A 22,820-nucleotide genomic window follows, 5' to 3' on the forward strand; every position below is an offset into this window, starting at 1 on the left:
ATAATATCTTTTTCTATTTGTAAATAAAATAAGATTTAATCAAAATATAAAAGATCTTCGAGCTGACTCTTGAAAGACGTGGGGACCACTCCAATTTGTTAAACCTGGCGCCAAACTTGGGCTGAGCCAAGTTTGGCACCACTCAACCCGCTTGTAATTGTTGCTCTTTCTTCATCTTGGCGCCAAACTTTGGAAAACCCAAGTTTGGCGCCACCAAGGAAGCACAAAAAGGGAGCTTTATAGTGGTCATGATGCCAAACTTGGAGAATCTCAAGTTTGGCGCCAACAAGGCAGTGATTTCAGAAAAAAAGTATATACTATTATATATTGTTGGAAATCTCTGAAAGTTAGCTTTCGAATGCCGTTAAGACCGCATTATTTGGACCTCTGTAGCTCAAGTTATTTTTTTTGGATTGCAATGAGGTCAGGGTTGACATCATCATCCACTTTCTTCCTCTTTTTCCATAAAACTCTGTCAAATCCATCCAAATGCTACCTGAAATAAATAGAATTGCAAACAACTCAAAGTAGCATTCATAGTGGCTAAAAAGTATTTAAATCTAGATTAAACTTAATAATTCAAACGCAAATTCACTAGGAAAAGATAGGAAAGATGATCACGTATCACAACACCAAACTTGAATTGTTGCTTGTCCTCAAGCAACCAAAACTAATATAAACTTAGGATGTGAATTTGCATGACAAGTGAGTACTCAATTAAGCTCCTGTCTTTTCTCAAAGTGGGGTTTATACACTGAGGCTCTGAATAGTTTAGGCATCTCACTATTCTTTGAATCTGAGGAATGTCACTATCATTCGGAATTAGAATCCGGATAGTATTATGAATTCTCTACCCTTTTCACTTTGGATTAATCCTTGAACACAGCAAATTTTCTTTTGTTCTCTTTTCTTTGGTGCTTTGCACCTTGAGCCTAGCCGTGTCTTTAAATGCTTTGTTTTAAGCTTTACTTGACACAAAAATACCACAAGCACTTAAATGGGGAACTCTCTTTAGGTTCTGATTTTCTTTTAGTTACTCCCAGACAGTGGTGCTCAAAGCCTTTGGCATACTCTTGTTAAATACACTTGATCTCGACTCTTAGTGCTCTATCTCAAGGATTACTTGACACATTTAACCCACAAACATATGACTAGGAAAACAACTCTTTGAGCTTTTAGTCATGTCTGACCTCCCTAATCATTGATGCTCAGAGACTTGGACCTTGCTTTTATTTTTCTTTTGCTGTTTCTTTTGCTTCAAGGATTAAGCTTTTGTTTACTTCAGAGAATTCATAACAGTTCTCTAAATTCTTGTTCCTCACACATCAACATCCTTTGATTTAAATTCAAATATTCACTGTTCATATCATGCATTCAAAATCACAGATAATACCACCACATCTAAGTAAATAAGACTACTCTTCAATATAAACTCAATTTCTCATGCAATAGATCACTTCTTTTTCTTTTTCGTTTTAGATTCAAACTCAGTGAGCAGTACATGAGACAAATTTTTTTTAAAACCAAAAGCAAATAAAAGAATGAAACTAAATCTAAGAACTAAAAGTACTAAAGATCATGCAAGCAATCAAGGCAACAGAAAATAGAAGACAACAAAATAAGAACGGAAGGGGAAATAGAATGAAAGAAACTCAACCACCTCAGTTATGCTGGTGTACTCCTCCAAAAAGAACATTCATCTCCCCATGGTGCCACTGATGATAAGGTAAACAGAGAGCACGCTCCACAACACCAAACTTAAAAGTTTGCTTGTCCCCAAGCAAAGAAAAACTCCAGGGTGTCAAAAATTCCTTTTAATTACTGTTGTTCCTGTTCTAATCACTCTGCATGACCAAAACACATGTAAAACATGAAAAGTTCTAAAAAATAAATTGAGATAAAGTAATTTAAAACCATAACTAAAATAACTATAATGCTAAAATCAAAATAACTATAAAATTAAAACGAAAGTAACTACAAAACCAAGGATACTAGTAGTTGGGTTACCTCCAAACAAGTGCTTCTTGAACGTCACTAGCTTGACAGTTGATTGTTGCTTTTTCTTCCTCTTCTTCCAGTTAGTTAAGAGAAATGACTTAGTGGACATGAGGAGAAAAATGATACCCACCAAAAATCAACTCCCATACAACTCTCTAACTCACTAGGACAAAGGAAAGTATATTCAAGTGTCGGGGGAGAAGGCTTCAATTCAAATGTAGGCGGTGCATTTAGGTTTTTCTTCTCAAGAGCTTGCATGCATAAAATTGAAGTGTGTAAGCATGGAGTGTGCATGGATTCCTCCTTTATTTGTGCATCTTCCTCCCTTGTTTGTGCATCTTCCTCCTTTGTTTTTGCATCTTCCTCTTCTTTCATGTGTAATGGTGGAGAGTTCTCTGATTCACTAGAGTATGAACTCCTTTGATTTATTTCCTCACTTTCTTCCATAGGATCTTGCACTGTATTTCTTGGGAAGGAATTTGCTTGTATATTGTCCAGGTTCTTGATAATTGACTATGCATGTTTCTCTATATTTTTTACACTCATCCTCATATCATGTATGTATTCTTTCATGAGAAGCTCAAGAGCTGATGGTTCTTGATATGAATAAGGAGATGGAGGCTCTTGATATAAATAAAAAAAGGAGGATGGTTCTAGGTATGAGTAGGGAGATGGTGGCTCTTGATATGAGTAAAAAGATGATGGTTCTTGATATGGATAGAGAGGTGGTAGTTCTTGGTATGAATATGGAGATGGTGGTTCTTGATAGTTGGAACATGGAGCACTGAAGTTTTTTGGTTTTGACTTTGCCAACCAAAATTTGGGTAGTTTCTTCATCCACGATAATATGAATCACTCCTTGGGTGTGAGTAGTAACCCATATGATCTCTCTCCATTATTTTTCTTTGCACAAAACACCAAGCAGAATTACACGCACCATGTGGTAAAAAGGCAAGCAAAGAAGAAAGAACATAAAGAAAAATAAAAATAAAATAAAATATAAAAGAAAACAAAAAATAAAAGAAAAATAAAATAAAAAAAATAAACTGAATAATAAAAAAATAAAATAACTAATAAGCAAAAAGGAGTATAAAATTCAAACTTAATAAATAAAATAACTAGGAAGAATAAAACAAATAAGGGGACACCAAACTTAATTTCAGAAATTAAGAGAAAGAAAAAAATTTTTGATAAAATAAATCAGAATATTTTTTTTTAAACTTTGAAGAAATAAGTTAAATGAAATTAAAGCAAAAACGCCTACTCTAAGAAATCAAACAATCAGTAGTTATCAATCACAGTCAATCTCTGGCAACGGTGCCAAAAACTTGGTGCGAAATTTATAATCCACAAACTAACCGGCAAGTGCACCGGGTCGTACCAAGTAGTACCTCAAGTGAATGAGGGTCGATCCCATGAGGATTGATGGACTAAGCAACAATGGTTAAGTGATTTACTTAGTTAGACAAACAGAAAAGAGTGTTGAGAGTTCAAATGCATAAAACAGTAATTCAGAAAACCAGAAAACAAGCAGTAAAGTGAGGTGAAATATATATGGAGAAAACATTTAAGGTTTCAGAGATATTTATTTTTCAGATTAACTTTTCTTACTAACTATTTTAATCATGCAAGATTCAATTCATCGCAAACTATATGTGACTAAACCATAATTTCTTAGACCGTTTTAGTCTCCTCTAATCTACATCAACTGCCAATTCCTTGGTCACTTGATTCCAATTAGAGGGATAAGTTCAATTCTAGTTTATATGCCACAAAAATCCTAATTACCCAAATATAAGAGGATTATATGTCACGTATCCCATTAAGTCCAGATAATTAGAAATTTAGGAGAAATTGTTTTCAAGCTATTGTTCAAGTAAAGAGCTTTTCCAAGTTTTACAAGAACTCAAATAGAACAAGGGTCATACTTCTGTTCCACTCAGATTCATAAGATAAAGAACGAAAACAATTCTTGAAATTGAAATCAATACATTAATTTTAATAGAACAGTAATAGTATTAATGCATAGAATAAACAGAGCTCTTAACCTTAACAGTGAAGGTTTAGTTGCTCATGGTTTAGAGAAAAAACTAAGGTTCTATGAAACTGTAACGTGCGGAATGAGGTAGAAGAGAAGAGATGAGCCTAAGGGCTTAATCTTTTCCCTTTTATATCGAAACCTAATTAATGTAAAATATCTTTTCTAAAACTAAATAATATCTTTTCCTATTTGTAAATAAAATAAAGTTTAATCAAAATATAAGAGATCTTCGAGCTGGCTCTTGAAGGACGTGGGGACCACTCCAATTTGTTAAACTTAGCGCCAAACTTAGGCTGAGCCAAGTTTGGCGCCACCAAGGCAGCACAAAAAGGGAGGTTTATAGTGATCACATGGCGCCAAACTTGGGATTTTGGCGCCAACAAGACAGTGATTTCAGAAGAAAAGTATATACTATTATATATCGTTGGAAAGCTCCGAAAGTTATCTTTCCAATGTCGTTAGAACCGCATTTTTTGGACCTCTATAGCTCAAGTTATTTTTGTTGGAGTGCAATGAGGTCAGGGTTGACAACATCATCCACTTTCTTCCTCTTTTCTATAAAAATCCATCAAATCCATCTGAATGCTACCTGAAATAAACAGAATTGAACACAACTCAAAGTAGCATTCATAGTGGCTAAAAAGTATTTAAATCTTGATTAAACTTAACAATTCAAATATAAATTCACTAGGAAAAGATAGGAAAGATGCTCACGCATCATACATCCCACTTGAACTCCAATTCTTGAATTAGTTTTCTTGAAGAACCTCGGATTCACTTGGTAATCCATCTCCAAGATAGCATATTATTGTGGGCCAATGAAGTTCATCGGTGAAATTGCCGCCCACTCAATGTGCTTTTGGAACGGAATTGCTTCCTTACCAACTTCCTCTTCTTTCTCTTCCCCATTACTTAAGTCATACTTTGGAGGTTGTGTGAAGTCCACATCAACCTCTTCTTCAAATCAAAAGGGGTAAGGTTTACCAAGATCGTTGAAGGGATTGACCAATGCGGATAAAAAATCATCAATGATGGAATCCACATCTTGATCAATTTCCCTTAATTCTCCATTTACCTCTTCCGGTTCAAATACTTCACTTTCTTCCTCTTGATGCAATTCATGCGCTAACCCTTCTTCTTTCCCTTGAGGCTCCATGCTCTCCTCTTTACTATACTCTTTAGTTGCTCCTCCACATTCTTCAAGAGGAGTGCCTTGATCGGATGAGCGTAGTAGAACTAAGCGGTTCACCGCTTCAGTTATGGTAGCTATGAATTGTCCTTGAGTCTTTCAGAACCCTTCTTGCTCTTGGAGAAAATCTTGAAGGTCTTGTTCTTCTTGGGACAAGGGTTGGAGAACTCCACCATTAGATAAGAGGGAAGGTTCATTGGGTGGAAGGAAAGTTGTATATGTGAAAGGTGATTCATGTTGATGAGTGTCTTGAGGTGGTATATAAGGAGGTGGATGGTGGTATTGTTGTGGTATTTGAAAATATGGTGATTGAAGATTATGTTGGGGGTATGGGTCATAGGTATACGGTGGTGGAGGTATATAATCATTGTGAATTCCACCATATCCTTGGGTTGGGTATGCACATTGGGGAGGGTTTAACTCAATGTAATATGGAGGAGGTTGCTCCTTCCTCAATTGAATTTCCCATCCCATGGGGCAATCCAAAGTAGAAGTTATCATTCCCTACAAAATTATCACAACCATACTCCAAACCAAGAGGGTGATAACTTATAGAGAAAAATAAAAAATAAGAATAAAAGACATCAATTAACAAAAGAAGCAAAATCCTAATTACTAACAAAAGCAAACAAACAACCCAAAAAGTATCTATTCACACTATTCACATATTCACAACAATCAAATTATAGCACTCATTGCACTAAGTTCTCTAGCAACGGCGCCAAAAACTTGATGTATAGAATTTGTACCGGTTCGGAATTTCTTAATTGAAATTAAGTGTTTCGTTGATAAAATAGTCCAAACCGGCAATTAAATCCCAACATCAAAGTTTAATTCAAATTAAAATAACCGAGAGTAATTATACCTCGGGTCGTCTTCCCTAGGAACTAGCGACCAAGAGCGTACAATTTTGGTTGTGAAAATCAAGGGGTTTTCAATGATGAAGCAAGCAATTAAAGAAATAAAAGAACAATAAAAATTGCAATTAATAAACTAATAAAGGAATAAAAGAACTATCTATGTAATCTGGACAAGTAATGCTTTAAAATGATGGAAATGTGGTTCAAAACATAAATGGAACCTTGACTTAGGATTCGCTATGGAATTCCTTCCTTGCCATAACCACAACTATGATAATTATGATGGATTAATCTTACCTAGTCAACCCTTAACATCGAAGAGTAAGTCAAGTGAGCATAATTGTTATTAATCTACAAATCCTAGCTAACTTACTAATTACCTTAGTATAAAGCTAGCGTTAGTGGAAACAATAACAACTAACAACCTAAGAATTATCACTAAATGTCGGACAGTATGACTCTAGTAATCCATATACTCTTTTTTTCCAAGTCAAGGAGTGGAAATTCACTCCATAATCAAAATTGGCATTTCATCAAACACATGGTAGGCATATTCACAAAACATGGCAAAATTGTAAAATTACTTGGAACTAAGAACATTCAAAGAACAAAATCAACAATGGCAACTCAACAAATATATAAAAACCACTAAACATCAAATTCATTAACTAGAACTCAAAATTGCAAAACTATATATGTATTGATAAAGGAAATTAAAATATAAGAAAGTGTAGAACAAGTAATGTAATAAAAGAGAAAATTGAGAAAATACTTACAATGAAAATAGCTAGAATCCAATATCAAAATTGGAAATTGAAAACTTGTCGTATAAACTCTAACTAAACCCTAAGGAAATTGAGAGAAAAACCTAAGACTAAACTACCCTAAACTAACTAAAACTATGCCTAAGTGTGTTGTATAGTATGTGGTATGCATTGGTGTGTTGCTAGCCCTCTTTATATGCTTTAGCAACTTCAAAAATGGGCCAAAAAGCCTCCTAAAACGTGAGCCACGTGACCTTTTAATGAAGTCACACGCAGGGACTTGTGCGTACGCACACTTGCTGATTTCCTCTTGTGCGTACGCACAGGATATTGTGCGTACGCACACATGGCTGTGTGCTTTTCCTTTTTTTTCTTGATGTTTTCTCCCAATTGTATGCTTCTCTTCCACTCTTATCAAGCCATTCTAACCTATTACACCTAAAATCACTCATCAAAACTATCAAGGCATCGAATAGAACGAAAGTGGAATAAAATTGATTAAAATAAGCACAAAATAGCATGTTTTCATAATTGGACATAATTTAGAGAGAGAACACAAAAGCATGCTATTTAGGTGAATAAATGTGGGTTTATGTGATGAAATCCACTCAATTCAATCCAAAATTTATCGTCAAATATGGATTCATTAGTGGCTCTAGCATTTTTCAATCTGAATGGCATGACTGTGTAGCAGTACGTGCCGTCGGGAGTTACAAAGGTTGTCTTGTCCTCGTCGGGTCGATGCATAAGTATATGATTATACCTAGAGTAGGCATCCATAAAGCTAAGGTATTGATGCCCAGATACGGCATCGACGAGTCCGTCAATGTTTGGAAGGAGAAAGGCATCTTTGGAACAAGCTTTGTTCAAGTCCGTGTAATCGACGCACATTCACTACTTGCCATTTTCTTTCTTGACTAGTACGACGTTGGCCAGCCAAGTCGTATAAGGTAGTTCCCAGATGAAGCCTACTTTGAGCAGGGATTTGACTTGTTTTCTGACTTTGGCTGGTTGGCTGGTGATATTTTCCTTCTTCTTAGGTCACTGGTTTGGCCTTTGGGTCTACGGCCAAATGGTGGGATATTAGATTATGATCTATGCCCAGCATGTCGGCCGGGGTGAATGCAAACAGGTCCATGTTCAGCTTTAGGAGTTCGACTAGGTCCCCTTTCAGATCGTAGGGCAGGTTCTTGTTGATGAACATATATTCCTCTTTGGTTTGCCCTATCTGCAATTTTTCCATGTCCCCTTTCGGTTTTGGTCAGGGCTGACCGTCTTGGCAGGCATCGACGATGAAGATGCCAGCCACATCGCAGGAGCTCTTGTGGAGAGCCAGGCCGGTATTGTCACATTCTACCGCGACTTTCCGATCCTTGTGTATTGTTCCAATGGTGCCGTTATCGGCTTGGAACTTCATGAGGAGGAATTTGGTGAAGATGACGGTGGAAAAGGTTGTTGATTGTTTTCCTTCCGCTGATGATATTATAGGCGGTGGAGTCTTTGAGGACCACAAACTCTGAGAGGATGGTCTTCCTTTGGCATCCATTTTCGATGGTTAATGGTAACACTATGGAACCGCCAGTTTGAGGAAGTTGTCCCCGAGTCCGGTTACTCCATTGCGGTGGGTTTGCAAATTTTTGTTTCAAAGACCCAGCTTGTCGAAGGCTCCTTTGAAGAGGATGTTGGAGTCTGCTCCGGTGCTAACCAGTATTTTTTTTTTTACGAATTTGGTCCCGACTTTTACAGAGATGACGAATGGGGCGTCCTCTGTTGAGGTGCCGCGTTGGCATTCATCGTGGGAGAATGTAATTGCCTCTGCGATCGGGGAGATTAGAGCTTGGTTTCTTACAGCCAAGATTTTAAGATCCCTTTTTAGTGCCAGTTGGACTTTTTCGGCACATCCTTTCCGGTGATGACGTTCACGATTATGGTGGGATCGGTCTCTGGACTTTCCTACAATGTTGGTTGTAATGTCCTCAGATTACGCCCTTCACGCTTGGGTGATCTTTCTTTTTCTGTTCTTCTGGGTTCCCAGATGATTTTGGCAAACTCGGAGTGTTTTCCATCTCGGATGGCTTATTCGAGGGCATCCTTCAAGTCAAAGCAGTCTTGGATTTGGTGCCCATATCCTCGGTGGTAGTCACAGTACAGGCTTTTGTTGCCGCTTGTCCATTTCTTCAGTTGTTGTGCCTTTGGGAGTAGGGGTGTGCATGGCCCGGCTCGGGCCGAAGACCTGGCCTGGCCCCGAACACTTTAGGGGCTATTTTGGTGTGATTTCACCGGGTCTAGGGTCGGGTAAGGGTCTCAAAAATAGACCCGGTCATTATTTCGTGTCGGGTCCAGATCATGGCTCGGGTCACCCGAAGTCGGCCCGGTGGCCCGGTCATCATACACAATTAATATTTTATGTTATTAGTGATGGATGATGGCTATTCTTATGTGGAATTTAAGTATTGTAAACCTTAATATTTTGTATTATTAGTTATTATAAGACTATAAGTTAATGTTTTATGTTTAAAATGCATAAGATTTTAGACTAATGTATAATATTGTTATTTATATTGATTTAAATATTTGGTGTTATTAGACAATATTAGTATTGATTATGATTATGCTTTAATTTTAGAGAAAAGTTGCTTCTTGTTATATTTTTCTAAGTGAATTTTACCATGTCAAATAATGGTTGGAGTCTTGGAAATTTGAATATTTTCACATGCTAGCTTATAAGAAGCTATCAAGGTAATGTAGTGTTAATGGCCCGGTTTTCACCAGATTTTTACCCGGTATAATCGTGGCCCAAAAATGTATAGGTTTCATCGGGTCTAGGACCAGATTCGGGTCTAATAAATAGGCCCGGTATATATTTCGGGTCGGATCTGGGTCACATCAAACCCGGTTTCACCCGGCCCATGTACACCCCTATTTGGGAGGATACCTCGTTTCGCTATTTGGTGGTAAGGTGTTTCCAGAAGTCATCATTCATGAGGCCGTTGGTCAGGCACAGACTAGCGACCGAGTCCATGAGTCTGTCGACTGTCAGGAACTCATCGTTGAACCTATCCAGGTATTTTCTCGTCGATTCCTCTTGTCTCTAGGTGATTCCGAGCAAGCTAATGGGGTGTTTAGCTTTGGTGATTCTGGTGGTGAACTGTGGCATGAATTTTCTGGAAATGTGGTGGAAGTTGGCTATGGAGCCGTTCAGGAGGGCATTGAACCATTTGATTGCGGGGTTGGCTAAGGTTACAGGGAAGGCCTTACACCTGACCGCATCGATGGCTCCTTCTAAATTCATCTTGGCCTCGAAGGCCATTATGTATTCCTGGGGATCTTTGGCCCCGTCATATTTCATGTCAGTAGGCTTGTTGAAGCCCTTTGGAAGTTTAGCTCTTATGATTCTTTCTGTGAACGGGGTGGCTCCCATTATCACGTGCTCATTTCATGCATGTTTGGTCTCCCGATGGTGCCGTCGATCGTCTTCTCCGCATCGGCGTTCCGGATCTTGGGAAGCGCTAAGGCCGTGTCGCTTGCAGTGTCATCGTTCAGGTGATCTATTTCCTGTATCGCGATAAGATCGAGTCCTAGAGGTCACTTGGCTCGCATGCTTTGGATGATATCGTTCTTTGGGTGTAACTTGTAAGATTCTGGATTTTCGAAAATTAAATAAAAAGTTATTTTACAATTTATTATATTTAATCAAGATTATGTTTTTAAAGATTTTTAAATACAAATCATATAATTTCTCAAATATAATATGAAGTTGTAGTAATTGAAAATAAATAAATTAATTAATAAATATAATGGAAATTTTATAAACTATGTTTTGAATATTTAGTTTTCGACTTTATTTCATAAATAAAGGAAAATTAATTTAATTATTTCCAATTTTATTGAATTAGTATTTATTCGAAAATAATTTACTAAGTGGTGATTAAATGGCATTTCAAAAATGATTAGTTTGTATTTAATTTGGTTTTAAACTTATACTCTACTCTTTAATTTTATTAAAATTCCCAAATAGAAACCTAATTTACACTCTACAAACCCTTATCCCATTACACAACACATTCACCCACCTTTTCTTCTTCCCGCTGCCATTCCTCACTATCACTTTCTTCACTCACGCTCATACACTAATAGAAAAGAAAGGGAGATTCGAAAGAGCAGAGGGAAGAGGGGGGGGGGGAATTGCGCCGCCACTGCGTGTCGTCACTATCGCACCATGTCAACTTGCCACCGATCTGTCCACGAACAGCCATCGCTGGAGGAGCTTCGCGCCAATCATCGTCGTGTTCCTTGGTCGCCGTTGAACAAAACTGCGAAGGGAGGGAGAGACGCACGAAGGAGACAGGGTCGCGACCAGCCTCGTTGTCGTTAGTGTTGCGGGTCACCACCGTTGAGGTCGTTGTCGCCGCTAAAAGTAACATCCTCTGTCGTTGATTGTGAGAAAGAGAAGCGTGCAAAGCTTGAGCCGTGGAAAAGGGTCGCCTTGTCATTTTGGCTCGCCGCCGCTACCAGTGTTTTTGCCGCTGTCCGGGCCGCAGGGGAGGATGAGAGAGAGGGTCACGTGGAAGGTGGTCACCGCGAAGCGGCCACTGTTGTTGTTGTTTCTTGCCGCCGTTCTATTGCTGAAACCACTGCCGAAGCTTCTGCAGTTTGGTTCATTCGTTACTTCTTTGTTACGGTAAGCATTTACATTTCAGAACCTTTGAGAATCAATATTCTGTTGTGTTTGGTTAGAGATTCTGAGGTTTTAGTAACTAGGGTTGAGTTCTGGCTATTGCGAGTCACAATTGAAGCTGTGGTTGCTGTGGGTCGCGAGGAAAAAGGGGTTTTTGACGCGTTTGATATTGTGAGTTTCGACGAGTTGAGGTAGGGGCGCCTTTCTTAAACTTTTTTTACTTTCCAGAGTTGTTATAAGTCGATATTAATGCATAAAGTTATTTTTGTGATTTTGTGAGTCTTATGAATTGAATTGAGTTGTTTTGGATGAATGAGATTGTTTGTTTGATTGATTGACTGATCGATTGAGAAAGTTGAATATTCTGATTAGTTGGCTAATGCTGTTGAAATGGTTTTCCTTGAATTACTGGAAGAGATTTAATATTGGTATTTAGTTTAATTTTGGAAATGATTTGATTTTAAAAAAGATTTAATATTGAAATTTGATTTGATATTGAACCCGATTTGTTATCAAAATTTGATTTAAAAACAAATTTGGAAAGGACTTGATATTTGAAAATGGTTTGTTTATTGAAAATGATTTGCTATTTCGGAAATGATTCGAAAAGGGATTGAGGAATGGTTTGGTTTGAAACTGTTTGAGAAGGCCGAGAATTCTAAATTATTGATTGATGTTGTTGATTGAAGTTAGTTTAAATTGGGGTTTATGAGATTGGTTGATTGAATTCTGGATTTTGTTGATTTTCTTGAGTTGAGTGCTATTGTTTGGATAATAGTTATTGGAAGTGATTTAAATGATTGACAAGCATTTGGTTTGGTTTGGTTAGGACCCGAAAAGGGTGGCAAAGTCTAAGTTTTAGGGGAGGTGTCGCCGAAATTTGTATAAAATCTGAGACTTTGTTTGAGATATTATTTAGAAAATTATGAATTTAAGAATTATATTATTCTACTTGAATTATTTAAGAAAATAATGAATTATATTTTGAATTGAATTACTAAAAAGAGAAATATGATTGAGCTTTATTTTTTAAGAAAAGAATGAATTATGGTTAAGGAAGTGCGAAGAAGATGATTTGTAAATGAATGAAACATGTGACCATGAGTAAGAGGCAGTGGCATTGTCCACTTGCTTTGGGAAAGAGATGAGGAAGAAAAATGATGAAAACTGAGTTTGATTATGAAATTGAATGAATATGATAAATGAGATATGGTTGTGGTTGATTGATGATAAGTATGTCTATGTTTTCTCTCTGGTTGTAAAGGTGACAGGGCACATATTCCCTCTAATGGTGACAGGGCACATAATCCCTCTAATGGTGACAGGGCACGTATTCCCTCTAATGATATTAATGCGCAACAGAGAGATAGTGTCCGGGTTAGCTACCGGACATGTCAGGTTTGGCTATATAACCAACAAATGAGCTCATTAGACATAGGACATGTATTCATCATGCATTTGTATGCTTTGCTAGAGTTTGAATTTGTTTTGGTTTGCTTAATTGCTTAACTGTTATTAACTGCTATCTGAGCTATTTGCTGTAATTGCTATCCATACTTGTGTGTTTTCCTTGTCTATTTTGCCTGTGTTTGTTTTTGTTGTGGTACCTTAACATTGGATATTGATGATGAGATGATGATTTGATTGTTGGATTTGTTTGAGTTACTCGAGCTGAAGGCTGTGATTAGTTTCTAATTGAGGTTTTAGGAAAGTATGAAAAATCAAACTGGTTCAGCATGGACTTCATGAACCTATGTTTGGAACAGATTAGTCATTCATACAGACTAGGAAATTAATTAAGATTTTCTTATAAGAAAAGAAATGTTTTGGTTTTCTGGATCTTTAAATATTGGATTTTAAAAAAAGGTTTTGCATGTTTAGTTGTTGGTTTTTAAAGTTTTAAAGATTCATAGGACGAACGAATATCACTGCCCTGAAATCAATTCTTCTCTTTATACTTATCTTCTTATAGCAATTCTTAAAAATTCTCTATTAAGAACCCTTTTGAGGATGATGTTCTCACCCCCTACAAACTTCTCTTTTCAGGAAACAGATGAAGAAGCTTATGAAGAATTTTTTAGTTTAGCTTATGTGATATGGATGTATTAGTTTAGTTATTATTCTTTCCTCGTCATTAATATTATAATTTTGTAGGAGCGATAGGAGTTATATGATTTTTATGTATATAATATGTATAAGTTACTTGAGTAAGAAATTTTGTATATGTATACGCTTGTTTGTTTTATTGTAAAAGTATTTTTTCGATTTTCACAAAGAACAGTGATACGGTTTTAAGTTAAAGGCTCATAGCTTATTATTATATATATGAAAGTCGTCGTAGTATTCTCGCTATCAGAGTGGCACATCCGAAAGCATGACATTCTGATAGTGAGGGTCTGATAGTGAGGGTGTTACATAACTCGGCTTTTGAGGTTTTGCACCCTAAGGCACAGCTCTTAGATTATTTGGACCACCTCCTTCTCTCCCAAGCTGGCGGGTGGCTTGGCTTCAGTGGATGGACGGTTGTCCTCTCTCGGTTGTTGCCAAGTCGGCGTTGGTTGGCGATGCACAGTGCTTGTTATCCTCCAGTGGGTGGGGGGAGTGTTACCTTGGAGTCCAGGAGTTGGGCTTCTCGGGTGTGAGTCGCGGTGATGGCTTGAGAATTGCTCTTCGAGATTGTCCGTCATGCCGCTACGATTTGGGAGCCCCCACAGACGGCACCAATGTACGAGAAGTCTCTGATACGGGTTGTGGGATAGAACGGTGACTTGCGAGTTGGGCGGTTGTCGGATCGTCCTCTTGGAGCGGCCGGGGTGGTACCTGCAAAGACACTTCGACTCCCAAGTCAGAATGGATCTAAGAGGTATAAGGTGTGTGGAATAGGTGACGTATCTGAGGAGGCCTTTGGCTCCCTTTTATATAGCTAGTGGTAGTTTTCTCATCTTATCTTATCTGAGTAAGATAAATGAGGTATTTGAATTCGAAAGTTGGTTAGAGATTAGAGGGCCGTTTTCGGGTTGCTAACCAGGGGCCTAAACCTAGATAGTCGGGTTGAGGTCGTTTAGACGCAAGACTCGGAACCGGGTCTGTAATAATATATATATATATATATATATATATATATATATATATATATATATATATATTGTTTTTAATATTAAAAATGACAAACAAAATTTTTTTAAAAAAATATAACTCATTTTATTATTTTCAGAATCAAAATCTTTTAAAATAAAAAATAAAAAAATAATAAATTAATCGCTTTTAAACTAAAAATAAAACACATATTTTATAAAATATAAATTTAATAATGAATAATTTTTTATTTTATTGTTTTACTAGTCTTTTTTTGAAGAATCTAAATTTTATTTCCAACAATTCTTGTTGGATTTGGTCTAAAGGGGGGAGAGCCTCATTTATTACGAGGGAGAAGATTGCTTTCCAAACTTTAGAATATTCTCTTAAATTTTTAATCATTTTAATTTTTTATTATAGAATTAATTTTTAGTTGCTTTCTAAAATTTAACTTAACTTCGTTCTTATTTAGTTTTTTAATGTGAAATTTTGTATTTAGTTATTTATTTGATATTTTCATAGCTAAAATATTATCCGTTGAATTTGCTTCAGAATCAATTATCGGCAGTGCTGCTATTTTTCTTGTTAATTAGTGTCTTAGTGGAATTTATTTATTATTGGTTCTAATCTTATCTGTATTAAACTTGGTGTTTAATTTGTTCGAGTATTATTAAGTTGACAGAAAAAAAATCAATAAAAAATATTTTTTCAGATTTTAATATTTTTACTAAATATTTGATAATAAAAATAAAAGTATTAAAAAAACAAAAATATATTTTTCAAAAATTTACAATTTATATTTTTAAATTTTTTTTAGAAAAATATATTTTTCACATAATAAATATAAATATTTTTTTATTATTATATCCAAATTAAACATAATTAATAAGTAAAAAGATTTTTAAGTTTTGTATAAGATATTTAAATATAAAATTATTTTTATCTTTTTAATAGACTTTTCAAAAAAATATTACTCGAAAATAATTTTTTTTTTAAAATTCACCGAAACAAATTCTTTGTCTATATACATTAAGTGTATTATTATTATTATTATTATTATTATTATTATTATTATTTTGCTGGAATTACCTTAACTAGAATGCCATCATGCATAGGTTATCTATCCTTCATGAACAACTTAAACCTTATCTAGTAAAATGAGTAGTTGGATCTGAAATTTTTGAATATTGATATCAAATCATGCATGGCAGATTGTTTCAAGAATTCAAGCTATTCTTTTTCTATTTTAATTAAAGATAGGCCAGGTAAACTAATTCCTATTTTTTAAATTGCTAAAAAACACAACAGTGTGATTTGTCCTGCTACAATCTTTTCAAAATGCAATTGTACGTGGTGCCTATTAATAAATGCTTCCCCGCTAAAAAGTGTCTACCTAAGATAGTTATAATAGTGTTATAATGATCTACCTAAAATCATGGATGAAATGAATTTTAAGTACTTGTAGTTTTCTGTTGCAGAAAAAAAAAATCTTGTTATAAAGAAAAAAAAAAAAACACAAATTGACGTGCATGTGTGATACGTTTCTAAAATAAAATAATTAAGTTTTAAATTTATCAAAATACAACTTTTGTAAAATGAATACTAAAATACAACTTTTTAATAAACTATATAAACCGTGAGAAGATCCCACGAATTTTAAATTTACATAAATCGTTACACTCCTCTAGCGATCTTGCGGTTTTTGTGGAGGCTGCAAATAGACATAAACCATGAAGATCCAATTTATCAAAACCACAACAACGCAAATGCTTCGAGTTCTTTTGTCACTGAACTAAACACATGTTTCATCCAACAGCAACTATGTATGGATTGGATCGATCACCATTAATGGCAGCTGTTCCTCTGCCCCAATCTCAGCCTCAGTCGTAATTTTAACAACCCATGGTTATCTTGGGATATTATTTTTAAATATCACAGTCAGTCATTATGGAGAGGAAGATTATCTTTAAAATATTACTATTAGAATTTGGCTGGTCACAACTCAGAAACGTCCTTAATCACTCTATTCAGATAAGGGGATATTACTAAAATGTTTGCTTGTATTTGATATAAAAAAAATATTTAGTAATTAACTTTATGTACTCCTTATATACTCCTGTTATATTTAATTATTATTAATATTAAATTAATAAAAAAATAATTTAGGTATCAATTTTTTTATTTAATTTAAGTTAATGTATGAGCAGGTAGGTACACTAGTTGACATGAAATCAACGTGCCAACCAAACAATGAGAAAGTATTATCATCATTAAGTATATTATTTATTACATAAGGAGTATTAATGGAATATATATACATAATTAATTAATATTATCATCATTTACTATATTATTTAGACAAATTCTAATACTTGAATATCTAAATAACAGATTATTAATGTATAAATAATATTTTTTAAATTATCTAAATTTTTTAATATAAATGATTTAATATTGTTTGGACCAAAAAATATTAAGAAATAAGATTAATATTTCTTTAAAAAATTATTTTCATCACAATTATAAATACATAATAAAAATATAGAGTACATTAAAATAGTATCATAATAAAAAAATTTAAATATTAAATTAATAGTATGAATTTTTTAAATGAATAATTATTAATCATAATATACTGTATTATAGATATATGTAACATATCATGTTAGAAATAATTAAAAGTTTACTAATTATGATAAAATTTTTAAAAAATGATAATTTATACCCACTAATGTTAGGTTCCTTCTATTACTTAAATTTGGATCAATTCTATTGTTATTCTGGGTATTGGATGTTTAAAAACCAAATATATTATTGACATGAGATTAATGTATTTTTAAATTCTATAAAAAAATGAAGTAATTTATTATATAAATTATAGGTACCAAGAGTAAAAATAAAATAAAATATAATAGTAACAATCAAAACATAGAACTAAACAAAAAAATTATTATTTATAATTTATAATAATTAATTTAGATAGAGTACCTCAAGTAAAATATTGAAGCTCAATAATTTTGAGCTTAATTCTATTTGTGATATCTTAAAAAAATGATAATTTAGATTAAAAGCAAATAAAATAAAAAAATTTATATCTGTATTCAATAATACATAATACAAATAAGAGATTAGATGAGAAGAGAGAAACAGGTGAGAGTTGAAGGATAACGGTGAAAGTTATGTCAAGGTGGCTAAGTAGTGGAGAAGTTAATAGAAAGCGTAATACTAAAAATAAATCTTGAACACTAAATTCATATATTACCATTATATATTGTTATAAATACCCATTTTTTATAAATAATGCTAAAGAAATAATAATGTTATTTTATTTGATTTAACATTGATAATTTTATATATATAATATCTTAAATTATATGTTTATTATATTTAAAATTTTTTATTTATTTCAATAATAATTAAAAAAATAAAAAATTTAAACTATTTTAACTCAATTTTTATTATTTTTTAAATATTTTTTGTTTGTTAAATATCTATATTCTACTAATATAGCTAATCAAATTTTAACTTCAAATCTATATAACGAGTGCTTAAACTATAATATTGAATCAAAACAGTTAGTTTGTCAATATAATTGTTAAGTAGAGCAGTAATTATACTATTTTGATTCAATACTATAGTTTAAGGACTCTTATATAAATTTATTTGAAGTTAAAATTTAGTTAACTATATTGATAAAATATAGATATTTAACAAACAAAAAATATTTAAAAAATAATAAAAATCAAGTTAAAATAATTTAAATTTTTTTTAATTATTATTAAAATAAATAAAAAAATTTAAATATAATAAACATATAATTTTAGATATTATATATAAAAAATTATAGATGTTAAATCAAATAAAATAAGACTATTATTTCTTTAGCATTGTTTATAAAAAATGGGTGCAAGTATAATAGAAATAGTGGAGCCATAAATTAACCTAAATTAAATGAAAAAATTGATACTTAAATTATTTTTTATTAGTTTAATATTAATAGTAATTAATTATAACAAAAATACATAAGTAGTACATAAATTAACCACTAAATAATTTTTTTTATGTAAAACAAACACAAATTTTAGTAATATCTCCCTATTTGAATCAAATGATTAAAGACATTCCTAAATTGTGACCAGTTAAATTCTAATAGTAATATTCCGAGAATAATTTTCCTTTTCATAATGACTGTGATATTTAAAAATAATATCCCCATGATAATTATAGGTTGTTGAAATTGCCATTGAGCCTGAGACAGAGGAACGGCTGCCGTTGAAATTCTTAATATGGTTTTTGGCTAAATTTTGTTTCAACCTAAACCATTAGAGAAGTGTAGTTTATGTATATTTAGAAAATCAGTGGAATTTTTCTGGAAGTTTACATAATTTATTAAAAAGTTATATTTTGATATTTATTTTGCAAAAGTTATATTTAGATAAATTTAAAATTTATTTGTTTTATTTTAATAAATTGCTCTATTTTAAATATACACTATTTTTAAAAAATTGTATCAAAGACATAATATTTTAAACATACACTATTTTTAAAAAAATTTATCTCTTTAGCCAAATAATACTATTTATCATTATTATAATTAACAATGTATAATTAGCTAATAACTATTCATTAATATTAATGATAACATTAATTAATCAAATTTTTAAATACTTTTTACAGTAATTAAAAGTAATCGGATTCTCTAATTTCATAAAAGTTATAATTTAAAAATTATAATAATATTTTTTTTGTTTTTAAAAGTTAAATTCTTTTAAATATTTTTAAAATTGAAAATAGGATCCTGAATTTCAATTTTAAAAAAATTATAATATTAAAATTGAACTTTCTAATTTTTGTTTTTTGAAAATTAAAATATTATTTAAAACCATATTAATTTTTTTTCCTTGGTTATATTTTTTTCTAAAAATAAAAAGGGAGTAAAAAGGGGTGGGAATAATAATGCATATGTATGGTATGGCAATGGCATATATCATATGTATGCATGTTTGAATTGATTGATGTGGCCAAAAGAGGAGTGAGAGAAAATAAAAGAAAGAGAAAAATATAGTTATTAATAATGGTTGATATGTCTGGTCATCTTTGGTCACCATCATCACTGGTGACTGCCAAAGTTTTGTCCTGTTTTGGAATAACACACACTCTTACTCCCACTTCTCCATTTTAACCCTTGGTCACTTTTCTTCCTTCAGTCTCTCATTTTCTTCGTCATGGTAACATACTAACATATCATAAAACTCCCACTTCACTTCTGATTCTCTTACACTTATTTATTTATTTGTTTAATAAATATATAAACACATTTAAACGAGCGAGCAGACACGCCCTTCGGCCTTATGATTTTTTTACTTGGTCTTTTAACCGAAAAATAAAATATACAAATTTTACATTATTAATAGGCATATATACATATATAACATGTATGTAGTGAATAGTGTTTAATCGTTGTCTTTATTTAAATAAATAACCTACAACAATAGAATTAATCATTGCATACAAGAGCTAATAAAGAAACTAATAAAATTTCTGATAACCTGACAATCCATTATATTTCAATTCCATTCCCGACCAATAATTATATATAAACTAGTCACCACTACCACTCTTAAGCAGCATTAACCTCCAACCAAACCATAACTAACCAGCTTCTTAATAATTACTACTCACACTCTCTTCCTATCACTTTCTCCCTTTCTTTCTTTCTTTCTATCTCTATCTGACAACGAGAATGTACACATACAAAATGAAAACCACGCATCCCTCTCTTATAATAGCTTAGCCTAATATCTCTTCTACTGTCACTGCCCAGGTTTCTCTTTCTCTGCATGATTCTCAAATTACTATCACGGGAAACCACTTATTATTATAATTATTTATTATATATAATAAGTTCAGATGATGGAAAAATCTCAAACCCTAGCTAGTTCTTGAATCTCATAGTACTGTTTTGAAAGAAAGAAAAAAAAATCTTACTCTGATCTGTTGCAAGATCCAACCGTAAAATCTGTAGATCTTACAGAGTGTAGGCATGGATTTGGTTTCTGAATCATCACCACCAGCATCAAACGCCAAAGCTCCGACAACCACCACCGTCAACGGTGTTGGCGGAGGAGGAGGAAGTAACAGCGTTGTAGCCGTTTCTGCATCTTCGTCTTCTTCTTCTTCTCCTTCATCGAGCCGTTATGAGAATCAAAAGCGGCGAGACTGGAATACGTTCTGTCAGTACCTCCGCAACCACCGTCCGCCGCTCTCGCTGAACCTCTGCAGCGGCGCACACGTGCTCGAGTTCCTTCACTACCTCGATCAGTTCGGGAAAACGAAAGTTCACAACCATAACTGCCCCTTCTTCGGCCTCCCGAACCCTCCGGCGCCCTGCCCCTGCCCGCTCCGCCAAGCCTGGGGCAGCCTCGACGCCCTCATCGGCCGGCTTAGGGCGGCCTATGAAGAGAACGGCGGCAGGCCGGAGTCCAACCCGTTCGGCGCCAGAGCCGTTAGGATTTACCTTCGTGATGTCAGAGATTTTCAGGCCAAAGCTAGAGGAGTCAGTTATGAGAAGAAGAGGAAGAGGCCGAAGCCCAAGGTCAACAATAATGGCTGTGCCATGTCCGCCGCTGCCACTACTACTACTTAATGAAATGAAACGAAATGTTTCATCAACAGGTATATCAGCATCTATCACAAGTGTTATATAAATGAAAAATGTTTTTGACCTTTTTTTTTCTTATACTCATTGTGTACTTTTTCGAGTAGAAATTACATTCGATTTTATAATAATAAATCGAAGAGTAATCGCACACAATGGATATAAGAATTGTGAATTAATTATTGGTCTGTTGCGTATCTTGATGTTTATAAGTTAATGTGTTCTTATTAGAATTTCAAGTAATTTGTGCTTTTCTCTATTGGAATTTTAATCAGGTGGCTTTATTTGTTGCCTTCTATGTCTATCTATCTATCAAGTCGCGTCTTCTAATTCTGTACCTTCTCCATTTAAAGAGTTTTTTTGAGATGGAATTTTATTGTTCTTAGCTTCTTGTTGTGAGTTGGGAGTAAGAAATAATGGATATAGTAGTGGAAATGAATTTACAACTGCCATGAATTTCTGCGTTGAAGAATGTTAGGGCCATTAATTTTGATGTTTTGTAACCATTAATTGGCCATCAATAATGATTTTAATAGTGTGAGATTATATCTAATGGTGAGAGATCACTCATTTTTATTTTGATGGTTAAGTACTGGGCACAAAACACAAAAATTGCTGGTCTCTACACTTTTCCTTTATGCATCTGCGCTGTTAAATATCGACAATTAATTAATACTAAATAAGGCAAGTTCTGACCGTTTTTTTTTTCTACCTAACATTAATATATATTGTGATTATACAAAATAACAAAATAGTCTAAAACAGTTTAAATGATTTTATTTTGTATTTTTATTTACTGTTTATCTTAATTATTTTATATTTTTAAATATAATTAGAATAATTAAATAATATTAAATATGTAATTAGAAATATTATACATATATTTTTTAAAAACAATGTTTCACTGCAAATAAAATATTATCATTTTTTATCATTATTTGACGAATAATAATTTGTACTTATATTTAAAGGTTTTTGCACATTTAAATTAATATAATTTATACTTATTTTTTTAGATTTTACATATATAAATTAATAAAATTTATTTATTAAAAATAATTCAATATTTATACTGATTAAATAATAATTAAAAAATATTAAAAATTGGTGGCTCTTTAAGAATTTATGTTTTTGTAATGCAACACTTTAATCTCATATCCTATATATCTTCCTTCGTGAACTTATTGAAAGTTATTAATATTGACATGGGTTAATTTGGTGTAGACAATGGATATTGGATATATGGGATATTCTATTAATTATGAAATATATAGATATATTGTGGTGTTATTATTATTAATGTTATTATATATGGTACAACTTCTTCCATTGATACTTTATCATATACTTGTTAAGCAGTATTTTTATCATTTTTCTTTTAAGATTCTCTTGGAAAGAGTTGGAGATAATAGTTTCAGATTATGTTTTTTATACCATCTTTTTGATAGGTAAGAAACAGTCTAAATCATCATGAAAAGCTGTCATGAAAAAAAGTGTTTAGTAGCTAATGAATATATTTTTTATGTCACAACTTTAATTCATGATTTGATGAGTAAT

The 22,820-nt window shown here is 33.0% G+C and overlaps 1 long non-coding RNA gene and 1 pseudogene across 2 annotated transcripts; both read left to right on the top strand.

The window, feature by feature from the left end:
* Positions 1 to 10,898: 10,898 nt before the first annotated feature.
* LOC110266580 (uncharacterized) lies at positions 10,899 to 13,805 on the top strand. The gene is made up of 4 exons (XR_002353996.2): positions 10,899 to 11,533; positions 11,614 to 11,721; positions 12,795 to 12,928; positions 13,577 to 13,805. It is a non-coding gene; the product is annotated as an uncharacterized LOC110266580 (long non-coding RNA).
* Positions 13,806 to 20,231: 6,426 nt separating this feature from the next.
* Positions 20,232 to 21,593, top strand: LOC107616668 (protein LIGHT-DEPENDENT SHORT HYPOCOTYLS 1 pseudogene; annotated as a pseudogene). Its single transcript, XR_015900176.1, has 2 exons — positions 20,232 to 21,280; positions 21,539 to 21,593. The product of XR_015900176.1 is annotated as a protein LIGHT-DEPENDENT SHORT HYPOCOTYLS 1 pseudogene (transcript).
* The last annotated feature ends 1,227 nt before the right edge of the window (positions 21,594 to 22,820 follow it).

This window comes from Arachis ipaensis, chromosome B9 (assembly GCF_059453495.1).
Source record: "Arachis ipaensis isolate K30076 ecotype BB chromosome B9, ASM5945349v1, whole genome shotgun sequence".
In the NCBI taxonomy this organism is placed as follows: Eukaryota; Viridiplantae; Streptophyta; class Magnoliopsida; order Fabales; family Fabaceae; genus Arachis; species Arachis ipaensis.